The sequence below is a fragment of the Mytilus galloprovincialis genome, chromosome 12, assembly GCF_965363235.1.
Source record: "Mytilus galloprovincialis chromosome 12, xbMytGall1.hap1.1, whole genome shotgun sequence".
Taxonomy (NCBI): domain Eukaryota; kingdom Metazoa; phylum Mollusca; class Bivalvia; order Mytilida; family Mytilidae; genus Mytilus; species Mytilus galloprovincialis.
In genome coordinates this window covers 54,754,272-54,767,615 of record NC_134849.1, presented here as the reverse complement: position 1 = coordinate 54,767,615, position 13,344 = coordinate 54,754,272, and the positions used below count along the sequence as shown (strand labels likewise).

Below are 13,344 nucleotides of genomic sequence, written 5' to 3'. Positions count from 1 at the left end.
ATTTGGACTTAATAAAATGAATTTGGACTTTACCAATTTGTTTATGTTTACTGTATTGAACTGCCGACTTGTGTGTGAATAAAGAGCTAGTACCCCGCATTGTGGATCGTTCCCAAAGACGGAATCCCACCAAAGCCGTTCTGGCAATAGTTATTTAGAAAGTATCACAATCTTTCTTCATAATTTGGTGAACTTTCTTAAACCTATACGATTGCCTTTTCTATGAAAAAGAAGCTTATTGTGCACGCCGCTTGATATGCATGACACAATTATGTAAGTATTGAATAAAGATGTAAAATATTTATCACTGAGACAGCAAACTAACAGACAAAATAAAAACAAAACACATGCGTTTGGTACCTATCTTCTGATTTTCTTTGTTGGAATCAATATAGTTCAGCTCTAAATCGATTAGGGTGTAAAAAGGGAGTCGTAACATCTAAAGGAGCGATATTCCATTTCATAAAGAACAAAAACCTTAAGTTGATATGACGACTTTTATTGACCACGGTTTTTGAGATTTTTTTCGAGGTTTATAAATTTTGAAAAAGGTTAATGAGAGAACATTTATAGAATGCAGGTGCAATATTTACCGCGCTGAAGTATGTTCATTATTCATTTTTCATTATTCAAAATTCAATAATGAATAATGAAATAGTTCATTATTCACTATTCTATGTTAAATCATGAATAATAAATAATGATATAGTTTATATTTAATTATTCAAATTGAAAAATGCCTAATGAAATAAAATAAAAAATGACTGTAACACTAGTACTTAGTCTTTATGCCGTATTTTGGAAACTCCTTAGTTTTTTCGAAAAATTCAAAGTTTTGAAAACAGAAAATTTATAAAAATGACCATATAATTGATATTCATGTCAACACCGAAGTGCTGACTACTGGGCTGGTGATACCCTCGGGGACGAAACGTCCACCAGCAGTGGCATCGACCAAAACATACATAACATACAAGTGGACGTGGCCGGGTACTTATACATCCCGACACAAAAAGACACAATGAACAGATCTGAGAGCACTCGCAGTTTTCTGACAGCTAGTTCAAAGCCACTTACAACTAATAAAAAAATCATGCCTCTAAGACAAAACAATCAATCCGTACACATCCAACATACAATGGATTTAGTGGAAAGACGTCACAAACAAACAGAGAAAAACATTATACCCACTTCGAAAACTCATCAATAGAGATACAATAGGTGAATTGTAAATATGTTCTGCAACGCCTATTAGAGGAGTAACGGAGAACCTAAATGTCGAAATACGCGTGAACATTAAGAAATAACTTATTCTAATAATAAAACAGACCCATCAGCCCCTAGATACAGAAAATGTCGTACACCTTTTGAAAGGTTGTTGATAGAGGAACAAAATGGGTATAAACAATATGTGACGCAACGACAATAAGGGGTTACGGAGGACCTATATGCCAAAAATTACGCATGAAAATTCAAAAATATCCAATTTTGGATGATGGAATGGATATATTGAATAATAGAATACATGGACTGCTGCGACTCTTCATCCCATAATTAAAAAAAATAGTGTTTACACCTCATTCGAAAGCTAAATAATAGAGGAGCAATATATATATACATTTAGGTGTATAGTAAATATGTTCCACAATTAGAGGAGTCACGGAAAACCTAAATGTCGAAATACGCGTGAACATTTAACAGAAATAACTTCTTTTAAATAATGAAATGGACTGATGCGACCCACTAGTCCCTTTGTTAGAAAAATTTATACACCCTTAGAAAGCGTGTTGATAGAAGAACAACATGCATGGATATGATAAATATGTGCCGCAATGACTATTAGAGAGGTTACAGAGGTCATGAATACCAAAATACACATGAAAATTTAGAATTAGCCAACTTTGAATAACAAAAAGGACTGCTGCGTCACTTCGGGCCATAATTACAGATGTATTTTATACCTCATTCGAAAGCTTACCAATAGAGGTACACAAGGTGTAAAGGTATATAGTAAATTTGTTCCGCAACGCATATTAGAGGAGTAACGGAGAACCTAAATGTCGAAATACGCGTAAACATTAAGAAATTGCTTATTTTGAGTAATGGCATTGACTGGTGCGAGCCTCTAGCGCCTATATACAGAACAGTAAATAAACTTTTTAAAAGCTTGTTGATAATGGAACAAAATGGGTATACACAGTAAGTGACTTAATAACAATATTAGGGGTTATAGAGAGCATGAATGCCAAAATAAAAATAAGAAAGAGCCATTTTTGATTAATGGAATGGACTGCTGCGACTCTTCAGCCCCTTATTACTTATATGTCTTAGACCTCATTCGAAAGCCAATCAAAAGAGGAACCAAAAAGGCATCAAATTAATATGCCCCGCAACGCCTATAAGGAGAGTCACGGAGAACCTAAATGTCGAAATACGCGTGAGCATTAAGAAATAGCTTATTTTGAATAATCCAATGGACTGCTGCCCCTAATTACTAAAATATTATATGCCTCATTTCAAAGCTTACCAATAGAGTATCTAGGGGCATGCTCATGCGGATTTGAACATATAGCTTCAAATCTGTTTTGTTAATTCTTCTTTCAACAATCTGAAAAGGGTGAATAAACTTTCTGTAGAAAGGGTTTGCGGGTCCCAGCAGGCCATTTCATTATTTAAAATAAGTTATTTCTTAATGTTCATGCGTATTTCGACATTTAGGTTCTTCCTTTCTCCTCTAATAGCCGTTGCGGAACATATTGAATTTATACTTTTTGTTGCTCTGTTGATTAGCTTTTGAATATTTCAAGTAAACAGAATCGCTGTGCATCATGTCACTTTAAGCCTTTTTCTTGAAGCACATGGGGGTATCTGGTTTAGTAGCTTATTCTTAAATGACTTGGTTAGTATCTTAAATAGATAATATAATCGCAATTTTACATTAGACGTTTTACTAAAACACTTAGTAAATTAAAATAGGGAAGTAAAAAGATGCAGAGAGAGCAGAACAGCTCTTCTTATTCCACTGATTGAAAAGTTCTAACCGACTTTTTTAAACTGCTTCTGCCACTAAAATTCAGTGCAAAAAATGATGCTGCAATTCATCCACTTTATATCAAACCAATGTATCGTTCTGTCATTAATGAGTTTTATTTACTTAATTCAAATGGACTTAATTCACAGGGACATATAGGTGTAGAAGATTTTATGAGGTTATTGCATGAACTTAAAACCTATCATGCTCATCATTTAGTGCACATTTTACCAGTTTGTTTGAGATGCACTGGATATAGACATGAAGGACTAAATCAGCGTTCAGAATGTACTTATGCGACACCTTACCATATTCCTATTATAGTCCTGTCTGTCCGATTTACTAGTAGAACTACAACAGGTCATGATACATAATTAGTACACAATTGATTACCATTTGTCTTTATTTTAATCATATATAAGTTACTAGTAGTTATTGATTTGTTGACAGAAAAAAAAACACACTGAAAAACAATAAACAGAAAAAAAGATTTGAAAAGGCCATATTTTGAATGAACATTCATTTTTTGTAGCATTTTCAAAGGTCTCAAGGTCTATTGATTCACGGAAATGTGTTTTTTTTTATGTATTAATGAAACAATTTCTCATTAAATTTCCAAATATAGGCAACCAATGTTCAATATTCATAATTCGATAAAAAGGAAACAAATCTAGGCTGCAAACAAAAACTAAGGGAAACGCATCAGTCGCTAAAAGAAAATAAAGGAACAACCGAAATACTAAACTTCAAACAAAATATCTATGTAAAACAATCCCTTATAGCCTGGCCAAAAGAAACGCTCGAAAGCTTATAGATACGGACCAACTAATAAACAACTGTCACATTATTGACTTGGTACAGGCCATTATTTAAAAACAAATAGAAAAATGTTTTAGTTCAACCAGGTGTATGTGTTTTTATTGTTTGTTATTGTTTTAATGTATTATTGTGTATCATTCAGCTTGTTGATTTTTTGGCTTTGTTACTTTGTTACTTGTGTAGCTCATTTGACAAAATAATGTCCTTTTTCAATTACTGTTGTACAGGGAACTTAGACTCTCTTGATTGGGTATTTTAAAGTTTCTCAACGTGACAGTTTTATTTCTTATTTTCCTCCTTCAAAGTCATTAATCCTACATGCATACCTGGAATAACTTTTTTAGTTAGGTAATTAGGTTTCATGATTGCTTATGGTCTACTCACCAACCAAAGACACAAGGATATAAATATTACAGTATAGCCTTCATCATGAAAAAACTCTTTGATTGTCTTTAAAGCAACAGAAGTATACCGCTGTTCAATAGTCATAAATTTAAATCTAATCAAACAATAAAACAAATTCGAATTACAAGTCAAAACCGAACAATCAATTCATAAGAGGAAAACAGAACATCAAAAGCACTGAACTACAACGAAAACAAAGGGCAAGTTGAACATACATAGAAACTGTATTGTCAGGAATAACATCTAGAGAAACAGTTCAAAGAGATTATTCAAAAGCAGAGACCAAGTTTAGGGTAAATGTTGATTGAGCTTCTAGCATATTAAAGCATATAAAATATCAGGACCCTATCATTTCTGTCATCAATACAAGTGTTATCTACAGATAAAAGATCAATTTCAACCAGTAAATAAGCCATATGGTACTAGAATCATATTCAAAACAGTGTGGTCCTGGCCATTGATTGACGACCTAAATCATCCCATTGACTGGGACAGATTAGGTGAACGTTTGTCTGTAACGACCATTGCTTACTTCTTACTTCTTACATAATTTAAACTTTGGGGTCACCAAAGGTTCTTAACACCTTTAATAATAAAATAATTCAAAAAATTATTCAGGAATAACCTTTATGTTTTGATTTATATTATTGATATAAATCAACACATCGTATTTATCCGGATTCGTTTTTCGAATTGCTTTATTTAGGTGTTGAGAACCTTTGGTGACCCCACAGATTCAGTGTCTTTAACAAGTACATAGTGAGCAGTGATTGTTACCGACTTCCTAATCTGTCCCAGTCAATGGGATAGTTTAGGTCGTCAATCAATGGCCAGGACCACACTGTTTTATGATTCTAGTATAAAACATCAGCTCACTTAACAGACCTAAACAAAAATTATATGCTTTCTCCGAATATTGAAGTTTTTTTTTTAGCATTGATAGCATAAAGAACTCGCATTACATTTCATAAACAATGCGCCTCCGGAGTACTTTTATGAATGCTTCTTCAGCAGGAGAGCTTAAATGAGTTAACAAATGTCTATGCAAAGATTTTGAAATGTCGACTACTTTTTTTTTGGCCCTTATCTCTAAAGTTTGATTCCTCCCACACCAATGAATGAGAAAGTGAGTTTAACATGCTTAAGTGGAAGAATCGGAGTTACAAATAAATAATCATGCATATTATATATACATTCGGAAGCATAAGTATTTCCTTCCAAAAATCCTAACTTTGCACGAGTTAACAAATACTACTGTATCATTTTGTCCACTATCGCAATTGCTATTGTGACTATATTGAACGCATCTATCCCATCGAGCATGAGATAACGGATAAAACAGATACAGTTAAGTCGGCCTTTATCTTGACTTACATCTAAACATTGACAATGAGGGTCTTAGTAGTGCACATTCTAGCAGCCAGCGCCTGCATACTGAGTAGATATCTCTAAATTGATACGGTTTTCCCGATCTTGTATTTCCTATCAATACAGGATTTTCTTGGTAGAGGATTGCTGCTCACAAGGAAGTTATTAAACCAAGAGTTCCAAATGGTGAAGTTAAAATCATCCCTTCGTTAATGTTACAGACGCCATCACGAGACGGGTGGCCGTTATGGAATAACAGTTTCACAGATGATATTGTATATGTTCCTTAAGTGGTAACATTAATCCCCTTTCATTTGTGCATGAATATGACCTACCGAAGTAAACTATATACCGGATGTGTAATAACATAAACAACACGACGAGTGCCACATATGGAGCAGGATCTGCTTACCCTTCCGGAGATCACCTCCAGTTTTTGGTGGGGTTGTGTTGCTTAGTCTTTAGTTTTCTATGTTGTTTCATGAGTACTATCATTTGTCTGTTTGTCTTTTTTTTCTTTTTTAGCCATGGCGTTGTCAGTTTATTTTCGATCTACATGTATGAGTTTGAATGACCCTCTGGTATCTTTCGCCCCTCTTTTGCAAACAAAGTTTACCTTATATCCCCCTCCTTGCGTTGTGTCATACATTTCATATTACAGCACTTATGAAAACAGTTTGTTACTGAAGTCAGACTAAGATAACTGTTGACAACAAAAAAATGAAAAAAAGGTATATATATTGCATGCGTCCAAAGCGCTTTTCCGGGTTGATCTTAATCATTTACGCTCAGAGCCTGATATTTGAAAGACGGGAATGTAAGAAAAACAACAGAAACAGTTGAAGAGCTATTCGACCAAAAGAGCAAAAAGATAAGACAACAAAGTTGACTGTCAGCTGCACTTGGTGGACTGAAATATTAGGGTTTTTTTTAAATATTTATTATTGGACAATTCTAGGGAATCAAAGGAATTGCAGAATAAAAACTCCTTTTTTTGCTGGCATGGTTTCTTAAAAAAAAATCGAAATAATATCTGTTATAACAAATGTAATTTCAACTGATCTTACGCTTTAATTTGCATATGGACAGTCTATTTGAGTATGTGTGTGATAGGGATAATTGTCGTTACAACTATTATTGATTCTAATCACTTATCAGTGTCACCACGCGGATACATAAAAGAACTGACGGTATGATACTAGTATGGGACAAATAGTTGAACACTAATTAATGAATTTATCTCAAAAACCTGTATATATATGGACTGGTCCGTGATGACAGGTAATAACATCAGAGCAGTTAAAATTAAATTAGAAATATATTATAATTGCTTCCTTTGTTGAAACACCATTTAAAACAAATAATATAAAAGGTCAAACACTTATTCAAGCATTTAGGAGACAAAAGTCAAAACATAAAAGCGCTTTAAATGCTGAAATCACCTGAACGTTTGAAAAGTCCTTGATTTATCCTTTGTCTAAAGCGTTTGAAAGATAAAGAATTTTGAAGACTTCAAAATGGCGCAAATTTATTTTTTATTTATAGTTAAATGGCAAAAACATCATTTTTTTCTGTTTTATAAATTGCAATAAGAATTTTATTTAGAGAAAGAATCATACCAAAACAGGAGGAAACATCAGGAATCTTTTACGTGAGTATTTCTTTATATTTGACTTGTTTTTCTAGTTGTTATATAGATATAGGAAGATGTGGTGTGAGTGCCAATGAGACAACTCTCCATCCAAATAACAATTTAAAAATTAAACCATTATAGGTTAAAGTACGGCCTTCAACACGGAGCCTTGGCTCACACCGAACAACAAGCTATAAAGGGCCCCAAAATTACTAGTGTAAAACCATTCAAACGGGAAAACCAACGTATTGTATATGTATGATAAAATGTAAACAAAAAATCTACTGAACCCATATGGTCATGTACAAGTTCTATAGCTGATATATATGTGTTCAAACAGCACAGTCAACTGTTGTTTGTTATACATTTATTCAAGTATTTTTTTATTCATATTTTGGACATCTTCACTCGCCTGTCCAAAGCCAAACTGACCCCTCTTTTAGTTTGTCTTGTCTTGACTTAATCTTAATGGTTTACATATTGTTATCAAAACAAACGACGTATCATATATGAAGACACAAAATTAAATAAACAGTACTGGTATACAATATGAATTTGAAGTATATAAAAGGAGGATGATAACAAAGATTTAGCGATAATACCGTGTCATAAATATGCAAATGCAGCTATTGTGTTTCTTTGAAACTTTCATGTAAACAAGTACCTGTGTTACTTAGTATTCTGAAATCAAGATACAGGGGCAGATCCAGCCATTATCAGAAGGGGAAAAGGGGGGGTTGTCTAATAAAATTGAGAATGGAAATGGGGAATATAATATAGTTATAGTACATTGAATAGTAACAGGCTGCTGATGCCTAAGGCAAACTCAGAATTCAATTGGCGAAAACATCGACAATACCGTGTCAAAAAACGTGAAATATCGAAAAGAATACCAAACCTTCTCAAACCACATCATACCTACAAATTAGAGCAATAAAATCCCACAAAATGTCGATTAGTATAATTTGATGATAGACTATTAAGCATGTTGATGCCAATTTATGAATTTTGTGAGAAATGCGGTACGTTTAAGTGCTTTTCAAAGGTACCAGGCTTATAATTTACAATTAACTATATTACAATAAAATCAAATTGCAATTTTTCGAGCAAAATGTGATATTTTTTTTTACTAAAAATTTAGCATTTTTGTTCATGTATTAACTGTTCTTGTCCAAATTGCTCAAACAGTTAAAACTCGAGCCAATAACATTGAAATGAGAATCTTTGAAAGCTAAAAATTTAGCACTGAGTTTTGAATGTAAAATTTCAGTAGGCTAACAATTTTAGTTTATTGTATAATTCAAAATGTAAAATATAACTTACAAAAAGGAATTCTAAAATTTTAGTATGTATATTATTCATTTCTTTTTTTATTGCAGGATGCATTTGAAGGATGTTGAGAATTGCCTTTTTTTCTAACATTGATATAAAGTTGTTAAAACTCCTAGATTTCAGGCAAAAAACCCTAGAATTTTAGCCAATTTGCAAAGATTCAAAACAATCCATTTTGAGAACGAATATTGCAGAGTATCAAAATTTATTGCAGTCCGTTATTCATAAATTATAATTTTGATAAAATATATCCTTCATGTTTATTCTAAAAGGCCTCTGTTGCTTTTGATTAACATTTCTTTCTCATATACTCTTATATATTTTCCCCGTGTTTTAGAAGATTTTATAACTGTGTGATACCATCGCCATGTTTAATTGTTAGAATTTGTATTGTTATTGTCTTGTATTTATGTGTAACTATTCTTTTCAATCCATTCCTTAAATCAGCCACAAATATGATCTTTTATGGTTCAATGATAAGCTTATATTAAACTTTATAGTATTATAAATATTAAATGTACTTACATTTATACGACTGATCAAGGAAGTAGGAAGTAACTTGTTCGGTCTTCCGTTCGCTTTACTTAAACAATATACATGTTAAATTCTTCATCACAATACTATTCATCTTTTCTATTGTTTTCATTTAACTAACACATTACCATACGTGTCCTTGTATCACAAAGCATTTGTCATGCTAGCTACAATAAATATTTAAAGTGTGGTAAATGTACATTTAACCCCCTGTTCATCAAACCATATACTATGAAGATTTGTTAGTAGATAAAAATACATTTGCTCATAACATTGCCTTTAAATAAAATTATGAATGAATAATACTCTAAAACATACTATACGAATATTAAAATAATTTTAGTGTCAATGAAGAGTAATATTTTAACTGTTATTTGCACCAGTAATCATGTTTTGTAGATCGGATGTATAAATGTGCATAAACACATGAAATAAGGGGGTTTAGAGCTAAATATTTGTTCTTATTTAATCTCAATAGATAAATGTATGTCATGTGCCAGAAGTAAACTTTACAGAAAGACTTTTTTTAAATCTCGAATTAAGTGTGATCGAAGCATTTGATTCACAAAATTGTTGATACTATTTAATTAGAATGTATACCGAAATATATCCAAAAAAAAATAGATTCTGATTAGTGCAATTACATTCTATTTAACAAATTGTTCAAGACTCCAACTCAGTCTTACTAAGTATCTTTATTTGGTCTTTTTAATATGTTTTATTCGAGCGTCACTGGTGATTTTTTTGTAGACGAAACGCGCGTCTTGCATAAAAAAATTTCAATCCTGGTTTCTATGGTAAGTTTACGTAGATCTGCTTACAAATATTGAAAATCATTTTTCCTTAAACATAAATAACAAGATGAAACAACTGCACTACATTTTTATTCTAAATTATGTGCATTGACGATAACAATTAGTTGAAGTTGTCTTAAAGTAATATAATAGCATACATGTTTCAATATACATCTTACTAAGCCACATACGTTTTTAAGTGGATTTCTTTTAACTTTTAGCATGACGCTAAACGATATTAGGACTGCCACGAAGAAAGGATACTTTATGAGTAATATATAAATTGCAGGTTCAATGCATCACATACAATTGGTTTAACGTCATATTTGATTTAATCGTTGTCCGAACTGTATCATTTTTATCTACACGATACATACATTTACAGAAACTTCTTTAAATTTATATTCGTAATATGTGTAGCACAGAGCAAAAGAACAAAAGTGTAACTTATTTATTTTGCTGCAAAATATCGAAAGCTTGTTGCTCAAATTTAACCACAATGTCTATAGAAACTTTCGATCATGCAGTATTTGTCACAACCTGTAGCACATGTCATAGTTGTTAAGGCTGATACCGCCAGTTTTGAATTACATATGACAACGTTACTGAACAAATCGGTGGGTGGACGTAGCATGGAAATGATTACTCTGTTATGACTTTAGTACATTTTTGGGTTAGGTTTGTGTTTTGTTTTTTAGGTCTTTCCAACTTTCCGTGTTGAAAGACCTATTGATTTTCTTCTGATTGTTAGGTCTTTCCACTTTTCGTGGAAGACCTTTTGTTTTTCTTCTGATTATTTTTTTTTTTTTTTAATTTTTTTTGTCTTCTGCAGTCTGAGATGCTTTTTTTCTTACAACATATCGAATTGATTTTTTGGCCAATGATGTTGTACAGTAATGGGGGTTTCAAAACTCACCCTGTGTGAACGAACATTTATTATTATAGGAATGATCTCCCTGCGTCCCCTTTTTCTTGTTATCGCTATATCTCTAAAACCGTAGAAGATTTTAGCAAACTATTTTCTACAAATTGTTTGTCTACTTTTGAGAATGATTTGGTAAGTTTTAACTTGATTGATCGGAGGACATCTAATGGGAGTTATTTCCCTTTGAAAATTTAAGGTAGGCGAATTGTTGGATAAATTCATACGTTATAAGTCGTAGAGGCCTACAGTCTTTTGATATGAACTCCTTGGTCCATTTAAAGGAAATTGAGGTCAAGGTCAAAGGTCAAGGTCATGTTCTAAATTTTGAGTTTTGCTTGTTATCGTTATTCAAAAGAAACTATTACAGTTAATGATATGATTTGTTTGCCAAATTACTGTTTACCAAAAGGCGCAACTTCAACCTATTTCAGTCGAAGTGTTTTGGTTAACTCTTACAGGAGTTTTCTCCCCTTATGTATTTGAAATCAGTATATCTTCACAACTATACAAATGATTGACCTGGGGTCTTTTGATTTGAGATCACTGACCTATGACCTTGAAATTGAGGTCAAGGTAAAAGGTCAATTCGACGTTCTAGATTTTGACCTTTGCTAAAAATTGTTTTCTGTTCATAATAAAACAATTAAGTGTTCTGCATATACCTATTAATCTTATTTTCTATATCAATTTGAAGAACCAAAAAGCATCAACAAGGAGTGGCGTTTTCCAACATCGTTTTTTAAATTGCATTCTTATTATCGAGGTGGAAAGACCTTCAATTGTTTTCTGAAGAATTGGTTTTTATTTTTATTTTTTTTTTCTTCTACCTAATTTGTTTCTTACGGTGTAAAAATGTTTCAAAAGATGTCGTTTAGTTTTTTTGTATATCATATCATACAGTTTATACACTTTTGAAACTGACCCTGTTTAACCGAACACTTTTCTTTGCAAGAGTTATCTCCCCAAACACTGTTTTTCTTGTTATCAGATCTCCTCCGCAACCGTTAAAGAAAGCGACAAATCTATTTTTCCAAATTGCTCGTTATATCCTCAGGATGTTAGGTTTTATTTTGACCGAAGCTTTACGAAAACCCCATATGAGAGTTATTTCCCCTTTTGTATTGAAATAAGTGAAATAAATTTGTTACAGGAAAACCATAAGTGATAGAGGCCTAGGGTCTTTTCATTTGAGGTCTTTGGTCCAAAAAAAATGAAAATGAGGTCAAGGTCAAAGGTAAAGGTCATGTTTAAATTTTTTGATTTTGGCTTGTTTTCTGTTATTTTCAGAAATCATACAAGTTATCGAAAAAATATTTTCAAACAAATGTTAGTTGCGACATGTCGTAACACATAACTTTTACTTAAAAGGGTTCGTAACATTAAATGCGAGTTTTCCCCCTTTTATATCTAATATTAGTTGTATGGTAATATAACTCATTTACAATATAAAGTAGAGGCCTAGAGTCTTTTGATTTGAGGTCCATGGTTGATGACCTTGCAATTGAGCTCAAGGTCATAGGTTTATTTAATGTTCATAATTTTGACCTTTGCTCTTTCCTCTTATGTATACCATTACATGATAAAGCCATGGGACTTTTTGCAAAAGGTTGCAAGCAATATGACCTTGAAAAAGCCAACCGGAAGTGACGTTTTGTAAACCGGAAGCATCCATTTTTGTACTAATTTAATTTAATAGAACCATCTATTTTTTGAATCAGTGTCAAGTAAATTATCAAAGCATACCGGAAGTAACATCTTTTAAACCGGAAGTAAAACATGATATCCCTTTTTTATATCTGTTTGTATAGAAACCATATATTTTTGGAATCAGCGTTCAATAAGCTGTCATTTGACGCTAAAATTGACGTTTAAAACCAAATTTTATATTTTCATATAAAAAAAGATCCTTACTGGTGGAAAGACCATCAATGGTTCACCATGTTCAATGAACAATTGGTTTTTAATCATTTCTATTTTGTATTCGTTATGACCTGTTTGTCAGAAACCACTTTATGCTGCTGAAAATTGCCAAACAATGTCTACAGAAGTGTGGTTTACGATTCTCTTATTTATATATAGTAATTGTATTCTCATAAATTTCAGATCGTTTTCCGTATTGAGAGACCTTAAATACTACACCTCTCTTTAGAACTGAAAAAAAAATACTTGTGTCTGGTTTATATTTAACGCCTTTTATCCTATGTTATAGTATTTTTTTGACAGTCTTTTACATATTGTATTTAAATTGTGTCAAAAAAAAAATTTAATCGTTCAGTATACATTGTGTACGTTAACTTGACTTTTTAATAATTTTTTTTTGATCGACTCATGCCTTTTCAATTGACATATTGTATAGTGTGCATTTGTATGCTGTAAGAATGTACTGCTGTTTCAGGTCAGATTGTAGATTAACGCTTGTTAAAACGTTTAAACCAGCCGCATTTGTTTCCACCTGTACTTAGTCAAAACCTGATGTTCAGTTGTTGTCCTTCGAATATGTAGT

At 32.2% G+C, this 13,344-nt stretch overlaps 1 long non-coding RNA gene across 1 annotated transcript in view; it reads right to left on the bottom strand.

Moving 5' to 3' along the window:
- LOC143055522 (uncharacterized) overlaps positions 1 to 9,268 on the bottom strand; it is a 66,481-nt gene extending 57,213 nt beyond the window's left edge. The window contains exon 1 of the long non-coding RNA XR_012972068.1: positions 9,114 to 9,268. This is a non-coding gene — a long non-coding RNA (uncharacterized LOC143055522). The remainder of the gene's footprint in view (positions 1 to 9,113) is intronic.
- Between the last annotated feature and the right edge of the window lie 4,076 nt (positions 9,269 to 13,344).